Raw genomic sequence first — 25,298 nt, 5'->3', positions numbered from 1 at the left:
TGAAGATGATGAGATAGAAAAATGCAAGAAGCGGATCTCAAAAAATTGATAAGAACTTTAAGAAGTTCTCAAAAACAAATTCTTTAACTACAGAAATCCTTAATGGACAAGATAGAAATTCTTTCTCGTGAAAATGAAATATTAAGGAGGAATCAAAATGAAATGAAAGAACTAGTAGAATATGAAACTGTGATAGTGATAAGAAATCATAATGAAATGAAGAATTCAATAGATCAAAAAACAAACACATTAGAGAGCCTTAAAAACAGAATGGGCGAAGCAGAAGAGAGAATATCAGACTTAGAAGACAGAGAACAAGAAAATATACAGTCAAACCAAAGAAAAGAAGAGGAAATTAGAAAACTAAAAAATATTATCAGGAATCTACAGGGTACTATTAAAAAACCCAACATTTGGGTTCTAGGAGTTCCTGAAGGCATGGAGAGGGAGAAAGGATTAGAGGGCCTTTTTAGTGAGATACTAGCAGAAAATTTCCCAGGTTTGGAGAAGGACAGAGACATCCTAGAACAGGACGCTAATAGAACCCCTAATAAACATGACCAAAAGAGATCCTCAGCACGACACGTTGTAATTAAACTCTCCACAGTGAAACATAAAGAAAAGATCCTAAAATGTGCAAGAGAGAAACGTCAGATTACTCTCAGAGGATCTCCAATCAGACTCACAGCTGACTTCTCATCAGAAACCCTACAAGCTAGAAGGGAATGGCGAGATATAGCCCAGGTACTAAGAGAGAAAAACTGCCAGCCCAGAATATTATATCCTGCAAAGCTATCATTTGTGAATGAAGGTGAAATAAAGACATTTCACGGCAAACAGAAATTGAAAGAATTTGGCCTGAACTGTCCAGTTAAAAGAAACCGATTGGCTGATTGGGTAAAGGAACAAAACCCATCTATTTGCTGCTTACAAGAAACACATCTTTCCAACAAAGATGCATACAGACTAAAAGTAAAAGGCTGGAAAAAGATATACCATGCCAACAGAAATGAAAAAAGAGTGGGCATAGCCATTTTAATATCGGACAACATAAACTTTACCGCAAAAACTGTTAGGACAGACAAAGAGGGGCACTATATAATGATTAAGGAATCAGTTCAACAGGAAGATATAACAATTATCAATGTATATGCACCTAATTACAGGGCACCGGTTTATTTAAAAGATCTGTTAAGGGACTTAAAGGGAGACTTAGACCCCAATACAATAGTACTGGGGGACTTCAATACTCCACTCTCAGAAATAGACAGATCAACCCCAGAAGATCAACAAGGAGACAGTAGATTTAAATGACACTATTGCCCAAATGGATCTAACAGATATCTACAGAACTTTCATCCTACACAGAAAGCATTTACATTCTTCTCAGCAGTACATGGAACCTACTCTAGGATTGACCACATACTAGGCCATAAAGCAAGTCTCAGCAAATTCAAAAGAATTAGAATCATACAGTGCAGCTTCTCAGACCATAGGGGAATGAAGTTGGAAATTAGCAACTCAGGAATCCCTAGAGCATATGCAAACACAGAGATTGAACATACTCCTGAATGAAAAATGGGACATAGAAGAAATCAAAAGAGAAATCAAAAACTTTCAGGAAGTAAATGAGGATAACAGCACAACATACCAAAACTTATGGGATACAGCAAAAGCAGTGTTAAGAGGAAAGTTTATATCAATAGGTGCCTACATCAAGAAATTGGAAAGGCAAAAAATAGATGAGCTTTCAAAAATGGATAGATTCATGGACACATGCAACCTACCTAAATTGAACCAGGAAAACATAGAAAACCTAAACAGACCCATAACTGAGACAGAAATTGAAACAGTAATAAAGACCCTAACAACAAAGAAAAGCCCAGGACCAGATGGATTCACTGCTGAATTTTACCAGATATTTAAAGAAGAACTAACTCCAATTCTTCTCAAACTATTCAGAACAATCGAAAAAGAGGGAGTCCTCCCAAATTCTTTCTATGAAGCCAGCATCACCTTAATTCCTAAGCCGGAAAAAAATGCAGCATTGAAAGAGAATTACAGACCAATATCCCTGATGAACATAGATGCAAAAATCCTCAATAAAATTCTCGCCAATAGAATGCAACAACACATCAGAAAGATCATCCACCCAGACCAAGTGGGATTTATCCCTGGTATGCAGGGATGGGTCAATGTTCGCAAAACAATCAATGCGATACACCACATTAACAGACTGCAGAAGAAAAACCATATGATTAGCTCAATAGATGCTGAGAAAGCATTTGATAAAATACAACACCCGTTCATGATGAAAACTCTAAGCAAACTGGGTTTGGAAGGAACAGTCCTCAATACAATCAAAGCAATCTATGAAAAACCCACAGCCAACATCCTATTGAATGGGGAAAAGTTGGAAGCATTTCCACTGAGATCTGGTACCAGACAGGGATGCCCACTCTCACCACTGCTATTCAATATAGTTCTGGAACTTATAGCCAGAGCCATCAGGCAAGAAAAAGAAATTAAAGGGATACAAATTGGGAAGGAAGAACTCAAGCTATCCCTCTTTGCAGATGATATGATTCTTTATCTAGGGGATCCAAAGAACTCTACTAAGAGACTGTTGGAACACATAGAAGATTTTGGCAAAGTAGTAGGGTATAAAATCAATGCAAAAAAATCAACAGCCTTTGTACGCACAGGCAATGCCACGGCTGAGGAAGAACTTCTAAGATCAATCCCATTCACAATAGCTACAAAAACAATCAAATAGCTTGGAATAAACTTAACCAAGGACGTTAAAGACTCTATGATGAGAATTACAAAACCTTAAAGAAAGAAATAGAAGAGGATACCAAGAAATGGAAAAATCTTCCATGCTCATGGTTTGGAAGAATCAATATCATCAAAATGTCCATTCTCCTAAAAGCAATTTATAGATTCAATGCAATACCAATCAGGATACCGAAGACATTCTTCTCAGATCTGGAAAAAATGATGCTGAATTCATATGGAGACACAGGAGGCCTCGAATAGCTAAAGCAATTTTGTACAACAAAAACAAAGCAGGAGGCATCACAATACCAGATTTCAGGACATACTACAGGGCAGTTGTAATCAAAACAGCATGGTACTGGTACAGAAACAGATGGATAGACCAATGGAATAGAATAGAAACACCAGAAATCAATCCAAACATCTACAGCCAACTTATATTTGATCAAGGATCCAAAAACATTCCCTGGAGTAAGGACAGTCTATTCAATAAATGCTGCTGGGAAAATTGGATTTCCACATGCAGAAGCATGAAGCAAGACCCCTACACCTTACACAAAAATTCACTGAACATGGATTAATGACTTAAATCTACGACCTGACACCATCAAATTATTAGAAAACATTGGAGAAACCCTGCAAGATATCGGCACCGGCAAAGACTTCTTGGAAAAGACCCCAGAAGCATAGGCACTCAAAGCTAAAATTAACTATTGGGATTGCATCAAATTGAGAAGTTTCTCTACTTCAAAAGAAATAGTCATGAAAGTGAAAGGCAACTGACAGAATGGGAAAAAATATTTGCAAACTATGCAACAGATAAAGGGTTGATAACCAGAATCTACAAAGAAATCAAGAAACTCCACAACAACAAAACAAACAACCCACTTAAGAGATGGTCCTAGGACCTCAATAGACATTTTTCAAAAGAGGAACTCCAAATGGCTAACAGACACATGAAAAAATGTTCAAGATCACTAGCAATCAGGAAAATTAAAATCAAACCACAATGAGGCTTCACCTCATCCCAGTTAGAATGGCTCACATTCAGAAATCTGCCAACAATGGATGCTGGAGAGGATATGGGGAAAAAGGGACACTAACCCACTGTTGGTGGGAATGCAAACTGGTTAAGCCACTATGGAAGTCAGTATGAGATTCCTCAGAAACCTGAATATAACCCTACCACACAACCCAACCATACCACTCCTTGGAATTTACCCAAAGGAAATGAAATTGGCAAACAAAAAACCTATCTGCACATTAATGTTTATTGCAGCTCAATTCACAATAGCTAAGACCTGGAACCAACCCAAATGCCCATCAACAGTAGACTGGATAAGGAAATTATGGGACATGTACTCTATAGAATACTATACAGCAGTCAAAAACAATGAAACCTGGTCTTTTACAACAAGATGGAGGAATCTGGGAAACATCATGCTGAGTGAAATAATCCAGTCCCAAAGGGACAAATATCATATGTTCTCCCTGACTGGCAACAACTAGCTGAGCACCAAAGGGGAAACTTGTTGAAGTGAAATGGACACTATGAGAAACAGTGACTTGATCAGCTCTTGTCCTGAATGTTGATGTACAATGTAATACTTTATCCACTTTAGTATTTTTTTTTTTGTTCTAGTACTATTGGTTGAACCCTGTAATTAACACACAATTATTCTTAGGTGTTTAAATTTTAACTGAAAAGTGATCCCTGTTAGGAATCTGGAAAATATTATGCTGAGTGAAATAAACCAGTCCCAAAGGGACAAATATCATATGTTCTCCCTGATCGGTGACAACTAACCGAGCACCAAAAAGGAAGTCTTTTAAAGTGAAATGAACACTATGAGAAACAGTGACTTGATCAGCCCTTTCCCTGACTGCTGATGAACAACTTAATATGTTATCCCTCTTAGTATTTTTTTGTTTGTTCTACTTAATACTTTTGGTAGAATTCTGTAATCAATACACAGTTGTTCTTAAGTGTTGAAACTTAACTGAAACGTGACCGCTGTTAAATATAAGAGGGAAGTTATGGGGGGGGAAGCCCTTGTAATCCATAGGTGTACTTTGGAAATTTATATTCATTAAATAAAAGTTAAAAAAATTGTTACTAGTCATAAAATCTGATAAAAATTTTGACATTGCAATAAAATAGAATAAAAAGTTGAAATAATTATAGTCTACGGCCATACCACCCTTAACGTGCCCGATCTCGTCTTACTCATATTATTTAAATATAAGTTATTTTCAAAGTTTTTTCCCACTAGGGGGAAATTAATTTTTTTTCACATTGTAAGAAGTATAACAGAAAGATCTGCATAGTTTTCATATGGCTTAACGGTGACAAATGTAAATTCTAGAGTCATTTTCCTTGTGCATGCAAATGGAATGCTAATTAATGTTAATATTAGTTTCAGGAAAACATTATTAGGAAGGTAAATTTGCTTCTTTTTCTGTCTTTCAAACCAAATGATGCCACCCATTAGAAAAAATTTAGGAAAGATCAGAAATTTGACTTAACTTCACTACATCTATTCATCAGTGAAAAAAAACTGAGGAAATATTGGACTTTCTAACTGCTTTTATAATATTATTTTGTCCTTATAGCATCTGAGTATCAGCAGAAAACATCATTTAATGTTTTCAAGGCTAAATGAATATAATTATATTGTACCAATGTTATTCTATTATTGCCGGAGATCCCTATGATATTATTTTATATTTTATTAGCATTTATAAACTGGTTTCATTCCCCATTTTGTACTCTTTGATATACATTAATTGTCCATTTGTGCCTCAATAACAGCATAAACATGAAGAAATTTTCTTTAAGAAAATAACTGCATTAACTATTGATTGCAGCTTCTATTGATGAATTTCACAATTATTAAAAACTTCAGTAATTCCAATAACCTTGTGAGCTCTCAGATACAATCATAATGGATTGCATCTAATTCCAGAGACTATTTGGTTAGGTTATCTTTTCACCAGCCCACAGTAATTTAACTGTTAGCTAATATTCTGCATTTCCTTGGAGAGAGAGAGAAATTTTGAAAGAGTGGTGGAATGTAGAAATATAAAAAGGCTTCCTCTTCATCACATGCTAACCTTGATTTTTAAATTATAAGGTTTATAAAGTTTCAAAATAATGAGTGACTATGTCAGCTCTCTAGCAGGTGAGGGAGCCACAGGAAAATACTACTGACTTCACAGTGAGTCCTTAAATGTGACAAGTGTTTGAAATGAACATCCCTCATAGGCTTGCTCCCTTTTTGCTCCATCAGATTTGAAAATAGAAGTGTGATATATAGGGTACTTCTTATTTTCTCTGTTATAAGAATAGACTCACAGGAGCCTGAACAATAAAGAGTTCTGTTTCCTATTTAATAGCCCTGGAACACAGGGTTTGGGCTGGGAAGGCAACTAAACCATGTTGAGGATCCTGCTCTTTGTACCACGTTGTTCTGCCATCCTGAGGTGTCTCCTTCATTCATATTGTCCACTGTCTCGTCTTCACCAGGTCTGTTCTCGGGAAAAGGAAGAAAGAAAGGGATAGAATGGTAATGTGGCTTCCACCTTTAAGGAAATTTGCACACCACTCCCAGATTGGCCAGGGTATGTTGAAAAGGCCACAGGTAGCTGCATGGGAGGCTGAGGAACGTGCTGCACTGAAGAAGTTCAGGGATGAGCAATCTCTGCAGCTGAGACGATGGATGGATATTTTTTTTTCTTCACAAATCCTAACTCAGAACAGAAGAATTCATCAAGCACCATGTTGGGTGTTGAATGCTCAAGCCTGAGACCTCACAACCCACCCTGAGAAGTGGAACAGTGCAGCCTCCTATCCATCGGCACACGTTGGGAGATTTCAGCGGGTTAGAGTTTCACTGCAGTTTTAGTGTTGTGGTCATGTCAATGCTAGCATAGCACTGTTCTTCTCAATTGGAAAAGACATTGTGGAATAAATTTAGGCCATAATACTTTGTAAAGAAAATAAAAATATTAAAGGGTGTTACTGATCATTTTGACTTTCTTTCCATTTAAAGTAGACTAATTTTATTTCCTCTTGAATTACATTCATTGTGGCAACATAAACTCCATTATGAATAGAGTTCTAATAGCTAATTTATCAATTAAAAATGACTATTTCTTCTGAATATGATAGTCTCCAATTACCTTTATAAATAAGTATGAAGAAGAATGTAAAAACACTACATAATTTTACTGTCCAAAGATAATTCTTCATAGCATATTGGTGTATATTCTTGCATAGTTCATCAACGCGTATAAGATATGAACTAGTAAATTCATTATACACAATCTTGAACAAACATGATTTGGTGACTGTTGACTCTATTCTGAGTTTTTTAATTTAATTTTTATTTTTTTAACTTTTATTTAATAAATATAAATTTCCAAAGTACAGCTTTTGGGTTACAATGGCTTTTTCCCCTGCATAACTTCCATCCCACCCGCAACCTTCCCATCTCCCATTCCGTTCACATCAAGATTCATTTTCAATTCTCTTTATATACAGAAGATCAATTTAGTATATATTAAATAAAGATTTCAACAATTTGCACCCATACAGAAACACAAAGTGTAAAGTACTGTTTGAGTACTAGTTATAGAATTAATTCACATTGTACAACACATTAAGGAGAGATCCTACATGGGGAGTAAGTGTACAGTGACTCCTGTTGTCGACTTCACAATTGACACTCTTGTTTATGGCATCAGTAATCTCCCTAGGCTCTTCTCATGAGTTGCCAAGGCTATGGAACCCTTTTGAGTTCACCGACTCTGATCATATTTAGGCAAGGTTTAAATTTAACTGAAAAGTGATCCCTGTTAAATATTTATATTGTTAAATATAAATTTGGGAATAAGAGAGGGAGGAGATGTACAGTTTGGGACATGCTCAAGCTGACTTGCCCCAAACGGTAGAGTTAGAAATGTGCCAGGGGATTCCAATTCAATCCCATCAAGGTGGCATGTACCAATGCCATCTCACTAGTCAAAGTGATCAGTTTCAGTTCACAGTTGATCATAATGATAGGATTAAGAGTCAAAGGGATCACATAAACAAGACTAATGTCTGCTAATACTAACTGATAGAATAAAAAAGGGAGAGAATGATCCAACATGGGAAGTGAGATACACAGCAGACCCATAGAATGGCAGATGTCCTAAACAGCACTCTGGCCTCAGAATCAGCCCTTAAGGCATGCAAATCTGGCTGAAAAGCCCATGAGAGTATTTCAGGCATGGAAAGCCAAGACACTCTGGCAAAAAAAAAAAAAAAAAAAAAAAAAAAACACCTAAATGAAATATCTCTGCGAGTGAGATCCCAGCGGAAAGAACGGGCCAGGAGGCGAGAACTTCTATTCTGAGTTTTAAGGGAAACTTTCCCCATTGATTACCTGGGATCTTTTAAACTAGTAGATTTCTGGCTTTTTGGTCCTCTCACTGCTGCATGTTCCATTAGGGTCTCATCCATAACTATACCAGGGTAATATGTCACCTTAATTTGGGGATCCTTGAAATGTCTATGATTCTGCTGATGTACTTCTGATGAGCTCAATACACAACTTAAAGGTGTTAGAAATTCTTCTTTTCCCTCAACATTCTGGTTTACAGTACAGAAAATTAGTCTTGTGATGCAAGACTGTGATGCAGTAACTTTCAGCTCCTCTTGGGCTCTGAGTCCTTGTAGCCAGGCTGTTCACTTTCTGGTTAAGATGCAATCCGTTGTATCATATAGCCATATATCCCGAGATCTCAGGAAAAGGACGGAATCTCACTGTCCGCATTTTAACAGGGTTAGGGACTTCACTGAAAACCTCTCCTTGCAGCTGAAGCATAGCTACAGAAAGCCATTACAGAGAAATTTTATTCCACATTCTTATGTAAGCATTGTTTTCCTAATATTCTAAAACCTTGTCAATGAGGCATATCTTACTGTCTCTAATCGACCAATGTTGCTGTTGAGCAAAACATTTTCATTCTATTTCTCACTTCTCTGTAGATAATCAGATTTATTCTACTCTAAAATGCTTTCATAAGGTTTTAAGATCTCTTTCTTCCTAGTTTCCAGAAAATTAGAACTATGTGCATAAGTATCAGTCTTTTTAAACTTATATCACTTCATACTTTTAATCTAAAAACTTGTGCTTTTCCTTATCTGGTAAATACTCTTGTTCTATTTGTTTATCTAATGTCTCTCCTGTATCATATTTCGTTTTTCCAAGAAACATTTTAATGTATATTTTGCCTCCTTTTTTAATTTTCTATATCTCATAACTCTCTTTTGTAGTCTTCATACTTCTGTCTTTGTATCAGTTTTCTGGGATACATTCTTGTATCCTATTCAATATTGTCACACTATAAAAACATCACATTGAGACAACAAGAGGTGTAAGTTATGATTTCCCTTCTTATCCACTTATACATTGAAAATTACATAGTGTAACCTTCACACAAAGCATTAATTTGTCATCACCAAATTTTAAGTAATTTTCTACCATAACTATAATGTCACAGTTAGAAAGAGCTAAGATCCAATCTATAGTGCAGTGAAATAAACTATAATTTCATGAATAATTGTTAAGTGGATTATAAGTAGGTTTAAATAACTTTAAAATGCTAGAAAAATTGAAGTAAAACCTGAGTAATTTAAATTTACAGGTTGGGGTCACAAATAGCAAAATTGATGCTACAGAAAAACAACTCAACAATTGACAGAAAAAAAAAAAAACATGATCTCCTAGAACACAGAAATAAAGTGACTGAAGATCAAATAGATATGTGAAGCTGAAAATGCACAGACACAACATATGTTATAGATTTTTTTAAAGGAGAAATGGATTAAAGTTCATGACTCAAGTCTCTCTTTGTAGATGAAGTTCTTCCAGGAGCTATATAAAAATAAGGTCAGTGTTGCTACTCCTTTGAAGGAAGGGCAGCCATTATTCTGTCTTTCTGACTTTCCTCCACTGCTTGCTTACAGAGCTTTTTCCAAACACCAGCTTGTTAAGGTGACAGAGGCTCTAGGGGGGCTGAAGCAGGTCGGCAAGGAAGGCTTAGAAAGGAAACCCTAGGATAGCCTACCCACAGATGGTGAGGACAATGCTGGTTTGGTTTTGTTCCCCATTTGTGTACACATCTACTATATTCTGTTTTTCTTGCTATTAGGGTAGTGTAAGGCAAGATGTGGGAAGGGCAGACCAAGTCATGGCTTTTCTGGGATCTGAAATGTTATAGGCCAAAAGTTTTCATCACATGATATATTTTAGCTCCTTGGAGAGCTAGAAACACAAAGGATTTGACACTAAATCTGAGTTGATAGTACAGTATTTTAAAGTGTTTATTGACCTATATTGGTACCTCTGAGGACTCCCTCTCTTTCCTGAACTTTGTAAGAGGGTAAGCAAGGGGCTGGCGCTGTGGCACAGCAGGTAAAGCAGCTGCCTGCGTGCCAGCATCCCTTATGGGCACCAGTTTGAGACCCGGCTGCTCCACTTCCCATCCCGCTCTCTGCTATGGCCTGGGAAAGCAGTAGAAGATGGCCCAGGTTCTTGGGTCCCTGCTCCTGTGTGGGAGACCCAGAAGAAGTTCCTGGCTCCTAGCTTCAGCTCAGCTCAGCTTTGGCTGTTGCGGTTATCTGGGAAGTGAACCAGCAGATGGAAGATCTCTTTCTCTAACTCTGGCTCTACCTTTCTCTGTAATTCCGTCTTTCAAATAAATAAAATAAATCTTTAAAAAAAAAAGGTTGGGGCTGGTGCTGTGGCACAGCGGGTAAATGCCCTGGCCTGAGGCGCTGGCCTCCCATATGGGCACCGGTTCTAGTCCTGGCTGCTCCATTTCCCATCCAGCTCTCTGCTATGGCCTGGGAAAGCAGGAAAAGATGGCCCAAGCCCTTGGGCCCCTGCACCTGCATGGGAGACCTGGAGGAATCTCCTGGCCCTGGCTTCAGATCAGCACAGCTCTGGCTGTTGCAGCCAACTGGGGAGTGAACCATCCAATGGAAGACCCCTCTCACTCTCTGTCTCTCTCTGCCTCTCCTCACTCTGTGTAACTCTTTCAAATAAATAAATCTTAAAAAAAATAAAAAGGGTTGTAAGTGATTGCTGAACCCCAAGTATGTTTGCTCAGGATCCTGAATTCTTTCTCCCTTAAAACTCTTGTGTTATTTCTTTGACTATTGTCTCTCCTGTATTGATGATGTTCTTTCTTTCACAGAAATCTTTGCCTTTTTAAAATGCTAGCTGTGTTTGGAGTAACCAGAGCAGACCATAATGATATATGAACAGGGTTTGGTATTTGATGAGTAAATATTCACTAGGTGAATGGAGACTTCTGCAAGATTTCTAGAAATGAGGTTCATTTTTCAGATATCTTTCACCAAAATGACTCTATAGGAGTTCAGTGTTTTTGAATTTGAGATTATTTCATTTTTTCCTTCACCTTCGTTTAAGAAGAAATTACATTCTTTTGATAGTGAGAATATTTACTCTTTAGCTGTTCACTCTTGCACCGTTTCTCCCCCCTTGGTCTCTAATACCCACAGTCAGAAACCAGGATTATTTAATATTCACCAAACGTCCTAATAGGAGAAAACAAAGTGTCCTGTAGGATGTATCTCAGTAAAGATTCACAGATCAGAAGACATTGGGTTTTTTGCCTAAGTACAAATGATAAGGCCTTATCAAATGTTCAAACCCGAACCAAGTTGAGCACACAAGGAAGGAATGCATTAGGGAGGCAGTACACAAGTCACATGAGACCTGACGGATGGACAACAATGACAAGCTGTTATTTTTTTTCCCAAAAAAGCCTTAGAAATTGATGAAATGAAAAGGGAAAGAATCTGAATGTAGAAAAAGAAGGAAAAGTGCCAAGTCCGGTCTCATGCAACTACCTCTACTCGGCACTAACTCTCCTCCCAGAAAGGCAATATATAGATCAGAAATCTTGTGATTTTTATGCTCATTTTATGGGGAAAAGGAGTGAATCTTAGAGCCACTTGCTGAAATAGCTAGTACTTGAGCTGATATTATGAATCTAAGGCCCACATACTTTACACTATACCATCACATCTCACAAGTTAAAATTCCATGTGATGAATGCTGGGATGCAGATAAGCACAAACCACGGTTTCAGACAAACCATAGAGAAACAGTTCCTTAAGATCAGTAACTTATAAACTAGACACTCGGAAATACAATTGATGTTTCTAAAAGTACCAAGTGCCACAAATACAATAGCAAGAAATAACCAGTGCAATTTTTATTTTCAAAAATCTGATGCTATATTCAAGAACCTCCTAATTCCCCTTTTTAGAGAGCTGCATAGAGATATAGACCACCAAAGGGATCTTTCCTTCCACAAAGATACAGGAAATGAGGATGGCAAGAAGAGAGAAGATGGCCGTGGTGCAGGATGACACAGCAAAACTCTCATGAAAAAAAGCGCTTTCGGACAAATAAAGTGTACTGCCTGCAAACACACCTGGAGTTTTGTTCAAGTGACTTGCTTTATTTACTTATTTATTTGGTTTTGTTTTATTTTGTTTTAATTAAGTACTTCCAGATTGAGCTGGAAATTGTAGAGCACAAGATAAGAGCTCAGCTGCTTCCTCCAGTGAGAGATGAATGATTTTGCCAGCAGCTGGGAAACCTCATGTAATAGCTGATAGGTCAAGATCACAAATGAATGGATGCACCTCTGCTCCCACTCCACAGGATTTCAATTCATTGAAGTCTTAGTTTGCTATTGACCCAAATAAAATGTATTAAGAGACTCTTTTCTTTTTGTTTCTCCTTTGTGTTTTATTTCCTTTCCTTTGTTTCTATGAATCACATATTCACAATGAAACTGGATGATAGGAAAACGCACATACCCCAATTTGTGATGGTTCTGTTCAACAACAGTCTCTTTACACATGAAAGCTTGAAAGCTTACTTCAGCTTCCTGTTGGGGTCATCCATCTGGCCACCCTGGTGAGAGAAAAGCAGTGCTCACAAGTAGAGTCTTTCTGGTCTGGGTAAGTGCCAACCACTTAGAGAAAACTCAAGCAGGGGTTAAAGCAGCTGACAGCGCAGCTTCTGTTTTTTATCCTTTCTCCAACTCTTCAGAAATGATTGCTAACACTGATCATGATTCTTCTCCAGTATATAACAAAGTATTTATGAGTCCCCTTCCTTCTTTGAAGGCCATTGTCTGTTGTACTTAATTAAGGAAATCTTCCTCCTCTTTTAATTTGTTACCTGTAGTGCTTGTTTGGGTCCTTGGTTTAGTTTTTCTTTTATCAAACTCAGCTGTTTTCAGAATTTCTATTTCATCTTTTTTTATTTCCAATTTCAAATACAGATTTATTTAAGACTTTGCATATTCCACTAAGACACAGTTCTTTCATTAGCTTTTTAACAAACACCTACATGGAAATAACATGTTTCCTTCTGTAGCATATAGCAATTACATGGATAGGCTTTTAAAAAATTAATAAGTAAGTACAAGATATCTGGTTTAAAAGTCTCTTTAAGAACAATACCGGGGCTGGCCCCACGGCTCAATAGGCTAATCCTCTGCCTGTGACGCCGGAACCCCCGGTTCTAGTCTTGGTCGGGGTGCCGGATTCTGTCCCAGTCGCTCTTCTTCCTGTTTAGCTCTCTGCTGTGGCCCAGGAGTGCAGTGGAGGATGGCCCAAATCCTTGGGCCCTGCACCTGCATGGGAGACCAGGAGAAGCACCTGGCTTCTGGCTTCGGATCAGTGCGGTGCACCGGCTGCAGCATGCCAGCCGCAGCGGCCATTGGGGAGTGAGCCAATGGAAAAGGAAGACCTTTCTCTCTCTCTCTCTCACTGTACAGTCTGCCTGTCAAAAAATAAATAAATAAATAAAAATTTAAAAAAAAAAAGAATACTGTGGCTGGCGCTGGGGCACAGTGAATTAAAGTTGTAGCCTGCAATTGTGGTATCCCATAGGGACACCAGTTCTAGTCTCAGCTGCTCTGCTTCCAATCCAGCTCTCTGCTATGGCCTGGGAAAGCAGTAGAAGACGGCTCATGTCCTTGGGCCCCTCTCCTGTGTGGGAGACCCGGAGGAGGTTCCTGGCTCCTGACTTTGGATCAGCTCAGTTCTAGCCATTGCTGTCATTTGGGGAGTGAACCAGCAGATGGAAGACCTCTCTCTCTCTTTCTCTCTCCCTCTCTCTCTGGCTCTACCTCTCTCTGTAACTCTGACTTTAAAATAAATAAAATAAATCTTAAAAAAAGAAACAAAGAACAATACCAATCACAAGTAAGCATTTTGTACACCTTGGTAAAAAATAATAAATGATGCAAAAAAAACCCCAGTTTTTCTTTTCCCTTTTTGTCAGTCATTGCTCTGTGTCTTTAAAACTTAATGCCTTCTAAATCTTATCCAAGCAAAACCCACACAGATGTTTATTTCTTTAATTGATATCCCTTTAAATTTAAAGGAGAACGGATATTAATATCTATCAGGTACATACCTGTGGTGGAATGAGAAGGCTGTGCCAACATGGTGCTGGCAAGCAAGTGTCAGTTACTCAGAAAATGGCAACAGAACCCCCCTGGCAAAGGAGCCTGCCTGGCAACAGGCAGTGATTGGTTAGGGCATAAACTGCCCCTTGACGGGATTGGCTGCCTCGGCTATATAAGCTGCTACACCAACTGAAATAAACGAGTCTGCAAGCTGCTCTCCTCTAGCCTGCTTTCACCCAACTCCCAGAGTCTGTGGCGTGACTCTGTGCCTCTTGCCCCCACCAGGCTTCTCCTCTGAGAACGAATCCACAGCAACACATACCAGTGTCAGGTACCAAACTACCTGGTATATGAGGCATCTTCAAACAATTCTGGACAAATTTCATACCACAAAAACTATGCATGGATATAAAAAAAATTGGCACCAAAATAAGCTTATCATTTAAATCCATCTTCCAATGGACTTTTTTGAAATACCTTCATAGTGAATCCTTACAAAATTTCTCAAGAGATGACAGAATGATCCTTCAGAATGCTTAATGCAAGATTTCAAAGCAAAATTTCTCTCTGAATAAGAAAGTAGAAAATCATAATCAATTATTACTTCCAATGAACAAAGATTGATGGACTATCAAATTAGAATTTTTTACATCCATCAGAGAGGTAAGGTGCACAAAATGAACTAAAGTAACTCAGTGACAAGCTCTGCCCAGAAGAGAAGGCTAACTTCTCCTGAGACCTTCATTGCTGGAGGCACAGCTGGGGAAGATGCAAGGTCAACATAGATGGTGGGAGTTACAGGGTAAGAAGAAAACAGTCAGGCTTTCAAGGAGAACACGTAGGCTGGTGTAACAGATTGGAAACTTGAGGACCTCCAGATGCAGAATGAATTTGTATCTAACTACCAAATTTCTCCCAAAGAGGGTTTGAGAGATTTAGGGAATGATGAAAGCTTGGGCTAGGTATATGGTGCAGAGATGATGATGTTAGAGGCAGAGCAATAACCAACCAAATCATGAATGAAGAAGAACCCAAATGAGATCTGCAAACTATTTAGAGCTTCAAATTATTTGGAAGAAATGGTGCCCTGAAATTTACCCAATGTGTAATGCCTCCCAGGCCCAGTTTAATTATAGATTATGGAGAGGAATATGTCTTTAATAGGGGTTAATATAATTTGCTTCAGTCTCTATCATTCTTTTACACTAATGTCCAGATTCCAAACCACAAGACAAGCAAAGCATGAAAATATGACCTACGCTGAAAAGAAGAAATGATCATTGGAAGCAGACCCAAAACTATCCCAGATATTAGAATTAACAGACAGGAACCTCAAAATAACTTAAAGCAACTATTGTAAATCTATTAAAATGTTTCACAGGAAAAGTGGAAAATAAATACAGACAGATAAGAGTTTTAGCAAAAAAAAAATGAAACATAAACTCTAGAACTGAAAAATCCAATATTAGAAATGAAAATTTATTTCATGTGTCTAACATCAGAAAGCATAATTCAAAAGGAAGAACAGAGAAATAAAAATAATACAAAGCTTTTTATACTCTTCATAAAGTGAAAGGTGCAAGAAATGTAAATGGACTGAATTTCAGAGCTCCATCTGCTCTTCCTAGAAGGAATGTTTGCTTCTTTTATCCTTAGATAGGCCTGAGATTTTTCCCCATTCATTCTGACAACAAAATTTGTGCTCATCCTTTTATAAAGATCTGCATCTCAAATTATAGTTACACCTATTATAGAGCTCTCATTCAATTGCTTTCTATCAGGAATCTCTGAATCTGGAAACAGAAGGTTTGTGTGTCCCTTGAAGCAGCTCCATTTCATGTAATCTTAAATTGAAGTTATCTGCATAAAAAATCAGTACATAAATGGTGTCAGAATTAGATGAGACCTACAGGACAAGCCAATTCAAATGGAGAGGTTGATGGATGCAAAGATAGATATAGGCATAGAGCCTATAGATAGATATAGGTTAGGGCCTTTCAGGTATCCTTGGACCAAAATGTCAACAAGTCTTGATTCTAAATCATTCCATTTTCTGTCCTAGTCTCCAACACTGACCATTTTATTTTACTCTTTGATGCAAGTGAAAAGGAGTCGCAAAAATCAAATGCTTTCTGTTGCCAAGGAGACAAAGTAACTATCAAGCAAAATCATCCAGATAATAAGGTAATAGAGAGTAAAGAAAGATCAAATGGCTTCAAAGGGATTCCATGTCACAATGGATAGAAATTCATATACTTTTATAGTTTTCTTAAAAAAAAGATATCAAGCCGGCGCCGTGGCTCAATAGGCTAATCCTCCACCTTGCGGCGCCGGCACACCGGGTTCTAGTCCCGGTCGGGGCGCCGGATTCTGTCCCGGTTGCCCCTCTTCCAGGCCAGCTCTCTGCTGTGGCCAGGGAGTGCAGTGGAGGATGGCCCAGGTGCTTGGGCCCTGCACCCCATGGGAGACCAGGAAAAGCACCTGGATCCTGGCTCCTGCCAGGATCAGCGCGGTGCGCCGGCTGCAGCGGCGGCCATTGGAGGGTGAACCAGCGGCAAAGGAAGACCTTTCTCTCTCTGTCTCTCTCTCTCACTGTCCACTCTGCCTGTCAAAAAAAAAAAAAAAAAAAAAAAAATATATATATATCAGACACCAACCAGATCTGGTCCTTATACTTCCTGTTGTATTTTTTCCCCTGCTATAGAAGAGAATACAGTGATTAAAATCTAGTCTTTGATGATAGACAAAACTGACTTCAAGTTCTAGCTCTGCCACTTGCTGGGTAATAGAGGTCCTCTCATTGACTATTTAACAGGACTTCCAGCCCTTTTAATCAAAGGATAGTTGTAACAGTACCTACCTCACATAACAGTTGCAGTATGAATCAAAAAGTGAGGTAATGCAAATTGTTTTGAACAGTACCTAAATATGGTAAATTCTCAGTGAATATTAACTATTATTTATATTAATGCATCCTAATAAATTTTTCCAAAGAGGTTATACAATTTGGTTTTCAAATTTATTATTAATAGGATTTGGAAAGGTTTTTTTAAATCAAATATTACTTGGAGGCTATTATTAGAATCAATGCTTGCACTGATTGTTCAAATATATTATACATGATCATGTAAAGGAGACCTGAATATGCTACCTCAGAATATGCCTCTTTGGCAGAAGGATTATATTGAGCTGATTGTTTTCAGAAACAGCATACAGAGCAGAAACTCTGAAAATAGGATAGAAGTTACCCTTTGGGAAGAGAAATTCTAATGTATGAAGGAAATCTCATTGGTTGGGGTCTCCCTCTTTGTACCAGGAAGAAGGATGACAATTTCACAGTGGAGAAGGCACACTTCAATCTGCAGAATGAACTTTTCTCTTGTTTTACCATGCTTTCCTTGGTTACCTCCCATAAGCAGTCTTCCTCATACCCTCATTTCTTTGCTTCACTTTTGATGGTATTGAAGCCTGAATTCCAAGACACCTCTTTGAGGTTTATTCATTTCCTTATCTATCTCACATATATATACATATACATATATATATATATAGGAATTATCTCTGTAAATAAAGTTCTGTTTGTTTCCTTCTTGTTAGTCAGTCTTTTGCTAAAGGGAAGTCATAAGAACTCAGAAAATACAGCAAAAAAAATCATTTTCCTCACCTACAGTAATATATTGTTACAGATAGAGATACAGGTATAGATAGATAGGATGACTCACTGGTGATTCAAGACTGGTCCATTATTCAATGGCATCGAGATGTTTTCTGTCAAACTAAAACAGAACTTGTTATTTTTACATTTTCAGAATTATTTTTCCATAAACAGTGTGCTACTCTGCATACATTCCTTTGGAATGTCATTTTAAATGTTCTTTGTCATTTTGCAGACCCCTCTTTATTAAAAATAGCTATAAAATAAATAAAGAAACATCTAAATGACATAATTTGTTTTGAAAGTAGCCACTGAAATAACACTGATTTATTCAATAAATATTTAGTGGTAGGCTACTCTGTGCCAGACCCTGAGAATATAGTGGTAAACAAGATTGACATTTCCTATGACCTCGTGGAGTTTACTATCTGATGAGGAAGACATTGTAAAAAGATAAAATGTTGGGGCTGGCATTTGGCACAGTACTTGAGTTGCTGCTCAAATGCCCCAATTCCACTTCGGAGTGTCTGGGGACATAACAGAGATTATAGATGGCAATACAATATCAAGGTGGAGGGGCTAAGGTTCTACCTGGTCAGGTGTTAAGTGAAGGCTTCTCAGAGGATGGTGCATTTCACGTGGGCATGGAAGAACAGATGGAATAAGGCAGGACAAGAGTGTAGGGAAAGAGAAACTCAGTAGAGGATATGAATATATTTTTAAAGACATTGATTATTTATACATATATATGATTTATATACATATATATATATATGGACAAAGTCTTATTTCTTCTATCACTGAAAGACTTCTTGCATGATATGTGAAGGTGAAAATTAATATTCTTTGCCCTTTGGAACTCAGAGTTGAGAAACTATAGAAAAATTACAGATAAGTAAATAAAGTATTTAATTATTGTATCAGATTTTTGATAAATCTTTAATGCGATTTTAAAATACCAGAAAAAGCTTTTTAAATTCTGAGAAAATTAACACACAAATTTCCATCAAATTCATGTTTAGGAAAAAAGCAAGAGGAAGAATTATCTAGTTATATTTTTAAAAAGTCAGTACAGGAGTGGGTATTATGGTACAGCAGGTTAAACAGCCACTTGGGACACCCATATCTCAAATTGAAACTTCTTGTTTGAATCCTGATGATCCAGCTACTTGCTAATGCATTTAGGAAGGCAGCAGGAGATGGCCCAATTCCTTTGGCCCCTGTCACCCTGACACCCATATGGAAGACCTGGATGGAGTTTCTGGCTCCTGGCATTAGGCTGGCCTAGCAATAGCTATTGTGGACATCTAGGAAGTGAATCAGCAGGTAGAAGGTTCTCTCTCTCTCTCTCTCTTTTTCCCTCTTTGTCACTCTGCCTTTCAAATAAATTTATAAAATTTTAAAAACATAACCTTTACTATTTTTGTAACTTAAACAGTTTAGGAAATAAACGGATAAAGGTAAACCCATGATTACAGGAAACTACAATAAGTAAATCAGTGACACTTCATATCAGAGCAGAATTTTTTTTTTTTAAAGAGATACTTAGGGGAAAAAACCTGTATCCTTACTTGGAGGGCTTGGTAAGACTTCCATCCATATGAGTTTTCCTACCCACTGCTGGCCTCTCTGCTCCTCTTCACAATCACTGGTTTGTGGGAAGCATTGCGTTTAACTGTGTTTTCTCTTCCTCCTTCGGATCGACCTGTCTGCAGACAGCATGTCTCTGGTCTACTCTCAGGCATGCCGGAAACTGATGGTAAATCCTAAGGGGATTCCTTAGTAATCATTCATTTCCTGATGCTTCTTGAGACCGTGAGGCTTTCGGGAGTAGAAAACCCACTATACTCTCAGATTTTGGCATGGTCCAAAATCTTTGGAAGTCCAGTGAAGGCAGGGCATTTAGTTTTGGAACACGCAAGCTTTTTAGAGTCAGTAGAGAATCTACTTAGCTGATGCAAGAGTACAGACACTATGGGGTTTTTACTCTTGCAGTAGCATTAGTGTGCACACTATATTTTTATAGAAATATCCATGGATATTCATGGCTTTAGCTTGAGCCAGTAGCTCTAAGTCTTGGTCATCAAGCAGGCAAACCAGTCAGGATTTTGACCTTGGTGTACCATAGCACATTATAGAATGTTTACCCAGAGGTAAGTGGCTGCATTTATAAAGAAAAATTGCAGGCAAATGGCCTTAACCAAATGACAGGAGGGTTCACAGATCCTTGGCTGCTATAGTTTGTCCCTTTATCCCCAAGGGAACAGCCAGGCCCAACATTTCAGGAGAGGCTGACATGCGATTCAATTTTTGGCATTTGTAGGCAGCAAATAGTATCTATTTTCAATTGCAAGACAGCTGATGTTCCAGGGAATTAATGAGTTTTTGGTTTCAATTGTCAGTTCCAGGCATAGAGAAGCAGTGGTAGAAAACTGCTCCAAATCCCTCCGTGCATCATGCCCCTGCACAAGAATAGATCCTGGATTTAGGTAGCTGATCCAGAAGCTCCAGAGAGATATCCTGTCACATGGTCACTAATTGGTCTGGGTTAGTTAATTATGCAAGCTCTGAACATAGCTTTAGTTTTCCTGACTCCATTGTGTATTCAGTGTAGAGGGCACACGACTGATTTATAAGGCAATTGGTCCCTTGAGGACACAACTTCAGAAGCATCCACAACAGCTGTACTTTAAGACTCCAAGGAAGGGATCTTTTTCCATTGGCACAAATGCAGGGATGAAGAGAAAACCTTCATTAGGAGACAGGTTACGTGGTTGCAAGCAAGTCAATGCACAAGGAATTGGAAATAGCCATGAGCTCAGAGTTGCCAAAGACCACCAAATGAGAGTGTGCAAATGGAGATCATTCTCAATTCACATGATTCCAGAGAAATTAAGGAATGTTACATAGAGGAAAATTATTTTTCCTTCGAGGTGAGAATTTCATAATGCCTAAAGTAACCTCTTACAGGCAGATTTTTCGCAGATGAGTTTTAATTCACTGGCCTCTGACTCTGGCAAAGTTGTACAGAACAAGGCTAAAAGTAGTATCTGTCTTCATCTGTTCCTTTCACTTACATGTCATTAAAGTGCTGCTACGCACTAAGTACAAGCAAAATGATTACTGGGCTGCAATGTCACTCATTTTAAATCTTGAGCAGATGAGAACACAGTTATACAATCCTGGATGTCCCTTTAAATCTTTGGGTTTCTTTAGCATAATATCCATGACTGCATAGTTACTTCCGAGGCTCTGAAATAATCACTGATCCACAAAGAAATGATGCAGGAGTCAGCTGCTAAAAGACCTCCGGCTCTACTCAGCAGAGAGAAATTCTCTAGTCCAGACTAAACAGAATAAACACCGAGAGGATAGGCTTGGGATTACTATTTCTTTGAACATTCCTTTGAGACTTCTGCATCAAATTTTAACTCATTTTAGACTTTAGATTTATAGGTATACTTATTCTTTATAAGTAATTTCTCAGTGGGAATTTGGTAATGAAATGAATTTTGGTAATGAAATTTATGGGAGAAATTTTGCAGCTTCTTTAGGATGTTTGCTTTTATTATCAAAATGTCTAATCTAGTTGCTATCCTAGACTCTGAGATAGTCATAATTTTAAATAAGACATAAATAAAGAAGAAACATTTGAGCATAGCATTTCTTTGGATTGAATTTTCTTAATTATATTGATGATCCATTTCCTGGGCAAAATCTGTACTGTCCACTAATAGTATCCTGAGATGGGTAGCAATGAGAATTGAGGGACAGCTTTATGATGGCAGAATCATAATGACCTAATACAAAGGCACTTTAGAGAGCTTGTGGAAAATGGCATTAAAAGATGTTTATTTTGGTGCAAAATATTTTTAATAATTAGTATTCTTTATTTATTAAATACTATATCATGCCCTTCCTTTTTTCCCCTCAAGATTTATTTATTTATTTAAGTATTTGAAAGGTAAAGTGACAGAGAAAGAAAAGGAGAGACCGGCAGAGAGAGATATCTTCCAATATCTGGTTCACTTCTCAAATTACCACAACAGCCACAGCTGACCCAGGATGAAGCCAGGAGCCAAGAACTCCATCTGGGTCTCCCACATGGGTGTCAGATGCTCGAATGCTCCCTTTCCAGGTGCATTAAAAGGATGCTGGATCAGAAGTGGAAGAGCTGGTACCCTAGCTGTCACTCTGACATGGGATGCTAGAGCTGCAAACAGCGACTTCACTCACTGCACCACAGTGCCAGCCACGATGCAAAAGTGTCTTGAATTCCATGCATACTTTTTTCTTAAATACTCATTTTCCATGAATTTTAAAATCCTCATAGGTTTCTTACTTCCACATCCAAGGAATCTAGCCATGCCTCTGCTTGACTAGTTAAGTTCTGTGTGTTAAAAACACTAAGTGTGTGTGTGTGTGTGTGTGTGTGTGTGTGTGTATAAAGGTTACAGCCCATGTCTAATTGTGCTGTCTCCAGGTGAAAAGATTGTCCCTAAATACTAATAGCCTCTTGAATCACACCTAATTCCTCTCGCCAGAGGTAGATTGATTTATCTGCTGGGTTCTTTTTTTTTTTTTTTTTTTCTCTTAGCTGGATGAACTTTTCAAATCCTAAACCAAGAAGATTTAGTTTCTTTTTCTTCCTCCTCTTGACCTCTAACAGGATAAATAATCTGTGTACCAGTTGTAGTCAGAAGACTTACATTTTCCTCAAGTCAGTTACTCCAAAGATAAGAGTGGGGAGCAAGAGTCAACAGGCCCATGTGGGTTTCAGTAGAAGCTGGCGATCACAATTAGCGGTCACCACAATAATGCTGCCTAAGGCCTTCATCAGCAGCAGCATGCAACAGCAGTCATTCAGTGACTTCCTCACAGGTCTGCAGGGAGGCTCTGGAAGATGCTGTATTCCATGTTTCTCGTTTCAGGGCCGAGACAAGAAACATAGCAAGTACCTGGGGCATATTCTTCTCCTATTGGAGTCCAGAAGCTCCCGGAGAGGCCAGTAGAAAGAACTTTGGTCTCTTAGGGACTAGGTTTGGTACTGGTATTCGCTTACTCTCTTTTGTTGGGAAGACCAATCCCGTGGCCAGGGAAATTTGTGGCTGCTGGGAAGTGCTACTCTCATAGATCCTTGATGTTGGAAGGGATTGAATCTTTGCAAATTAATATATGTAAATATAACCCAGTGATTCTGATGCAATTAATGTGATATAAATATTTGTCATGAAGTTTGCCTGCCTTTATCAATTCCCATTCTGTTCACAACAGTTAAGTAAATTGGTTTTCTCCTTTTTTAAGCTTCTGTAGTTGAACAAAGATTAATTTTGTTGAATTATGCTGGAAGAAATAAAATAGTGAACAAATTATACAATAGACTCTAGAAGTCTTTCTATAGCAATTTTGTCCTCTAAATTCTGGTAATTCTGTCCTTTCTTTCTTGAGATAATTCATTAATTTATAAAATCTAAAATCTAAATATATAAATAATGATTTATATGAAATATTTTGTTACTTGAGATTTTTACATTCTTAATCCATTTGATTTTTACACCGACCCTATGATAGTATTAATTTATATGTTTAGAAATAAATCCCAAGAAGCTCTGAAAAGTTAAATGACCATCATCATGTAACTAGAATTAAATTCATGGTTTGACATGGGCATCATGGTACAGCAGGATAAGCCACTGCTTGGGAAGCCCATGTCACATATTGGTGTGCCTGGGATCAAGTCTTGCCTCCACTTCCAATTCAGGTTCCTGCTGATGTGCCCTGGGAGGCAGTAGATGTTGGCACAAGTGCCTGAGTCCTTGCCACCTATATGGAAGATACAGATGGCATTCCTGGCTCTGGCTTTGGCTTTATCCAGCCTTGGCTGTTTTGGCATTTGGAGAGTAAACCAGTAAATGGAAGAGCTCTCTCTCTCTCTTTCTCTCTCTCTCACCTTTCAACGAAATAAAAACAAGCTTCATAATTTTGCCTTTAATCCTACACTTTTCCTACACAGAAATCTTTAATGCAAGTCAATAGAGGCAACAGTACGCACAAAATATATCACATGAGCATTATTACAGTACTATAGACATTTATTAGTCATAAAATCTTTCAGATAACTGAAAAATATATTTCATATTTCCAATTGTGTTTTTCATTGTTTCAAGCTTACTCATTGCAAAATGTGTTGTTTTTTTTTTTTTAAAAAAAAGATTTAGTCATTTATTTCAGAGGTTGAGTTACAGAAAGGGACAGAGAGAAAGGTCTTCCACCTGCTCATTCACTCTCCAAATGCCCACAACGGCCAAGGCTGGATGGATCCAAAGTTAGGAGCCAGGAGCTTCTTCCAGGTCATCATGTGGCTGCAGGGGCCCAAGCACTTGGACTATATTTCTTTTTTTTTAACTTTTATTTAATGAATATAAATTTCCAAAGTACAGCTTATGGATTACAATGGCTTCCCCCCCAATAACGTCCCTCCCACCCGCAACCCTCCCCCATTCCCCCTCCCTCTCCCCTTCCATTCACATCAACATTCATTTTCGATTCTCTTTATATACAGAAGATCAGTTTAGCATACATTAAGTAAAGATTTCAACAGTTTGCTCCCACACAGAAACATAAAGTGAAAAATACTGTTTGAGTACTAGTTATAGCATTAAATCTCAATGTACAGCACACTAAGGACAAAGATCCTACATGAGGAGTAAGTGCACAGTGACTCCTGTTGTTGACTTAACCAATTGACACTCTTGTTTATGGCCTCAGTAATCACCCTAGGCTCTTGTCATGAGCTGCCAAGGCTATGGAAGCCCCCTGAGTTCACTGACTCTGATCATATTTAGACAAGGCCATGGTCAAAGTGGAAGTTCTCTCCTCCCTTCAGAGAAAGGTACCTCCTTCTTTGATGACCTGCTCTTTCCACTGGGATCTCACCCGTGGAGATCTTTCATTTAGTGTTGTTTTGTTTTGTTTTGTTTTGTTTTTTTGTTTTTTTGTTTTTTTTTTGCCAGAGTGTCTTGGCTTTCCATGCCTGAAATATTCTCATGGGCTTTTCAGCCGGATCTGCATGCCTTAAGGGCTGATTCTGAGGCCAGAGTGCTGTTTAGGACATCTGCCATTCTATGGGTCTGCTGTGTGTCTCACTTCCCATGTTGGATCATTCTCTCCCTTTTTTATTCTACCAGCTAGTATTTGCAGACACTATTCTTGTTTATGTGATCCCTTTGGTTCTAAGTCCTATCATTATGATCAATTGTGAACAGAAATTGATCACTGGGACTAGTGAGATGGCATTGGTACATGCCACCTTGATGGGATTGAATTGGAATCCCCTGGTATGTTTCTAACTCTA

The sequence above is a fragment of the Oryctolagus cuniculus genome, chromosome 7 (assembly GCF_051225735.1).
Source record: "Oryctolagus cuniculus isolate XC-2025 breed Fujian yellow rabbit chromosome 7, ASM5122573v1, whole genome shotgun sequence".
Lineage (NCBI taxonomy): Eukaryota > Metazoa > Chordata > Mammalia > Lagomorpha > Leporidae > Oryctolagus > Oryctolagus cuniculus.
Note: the sequence above shows the minus strand (reverse complement) of the source record.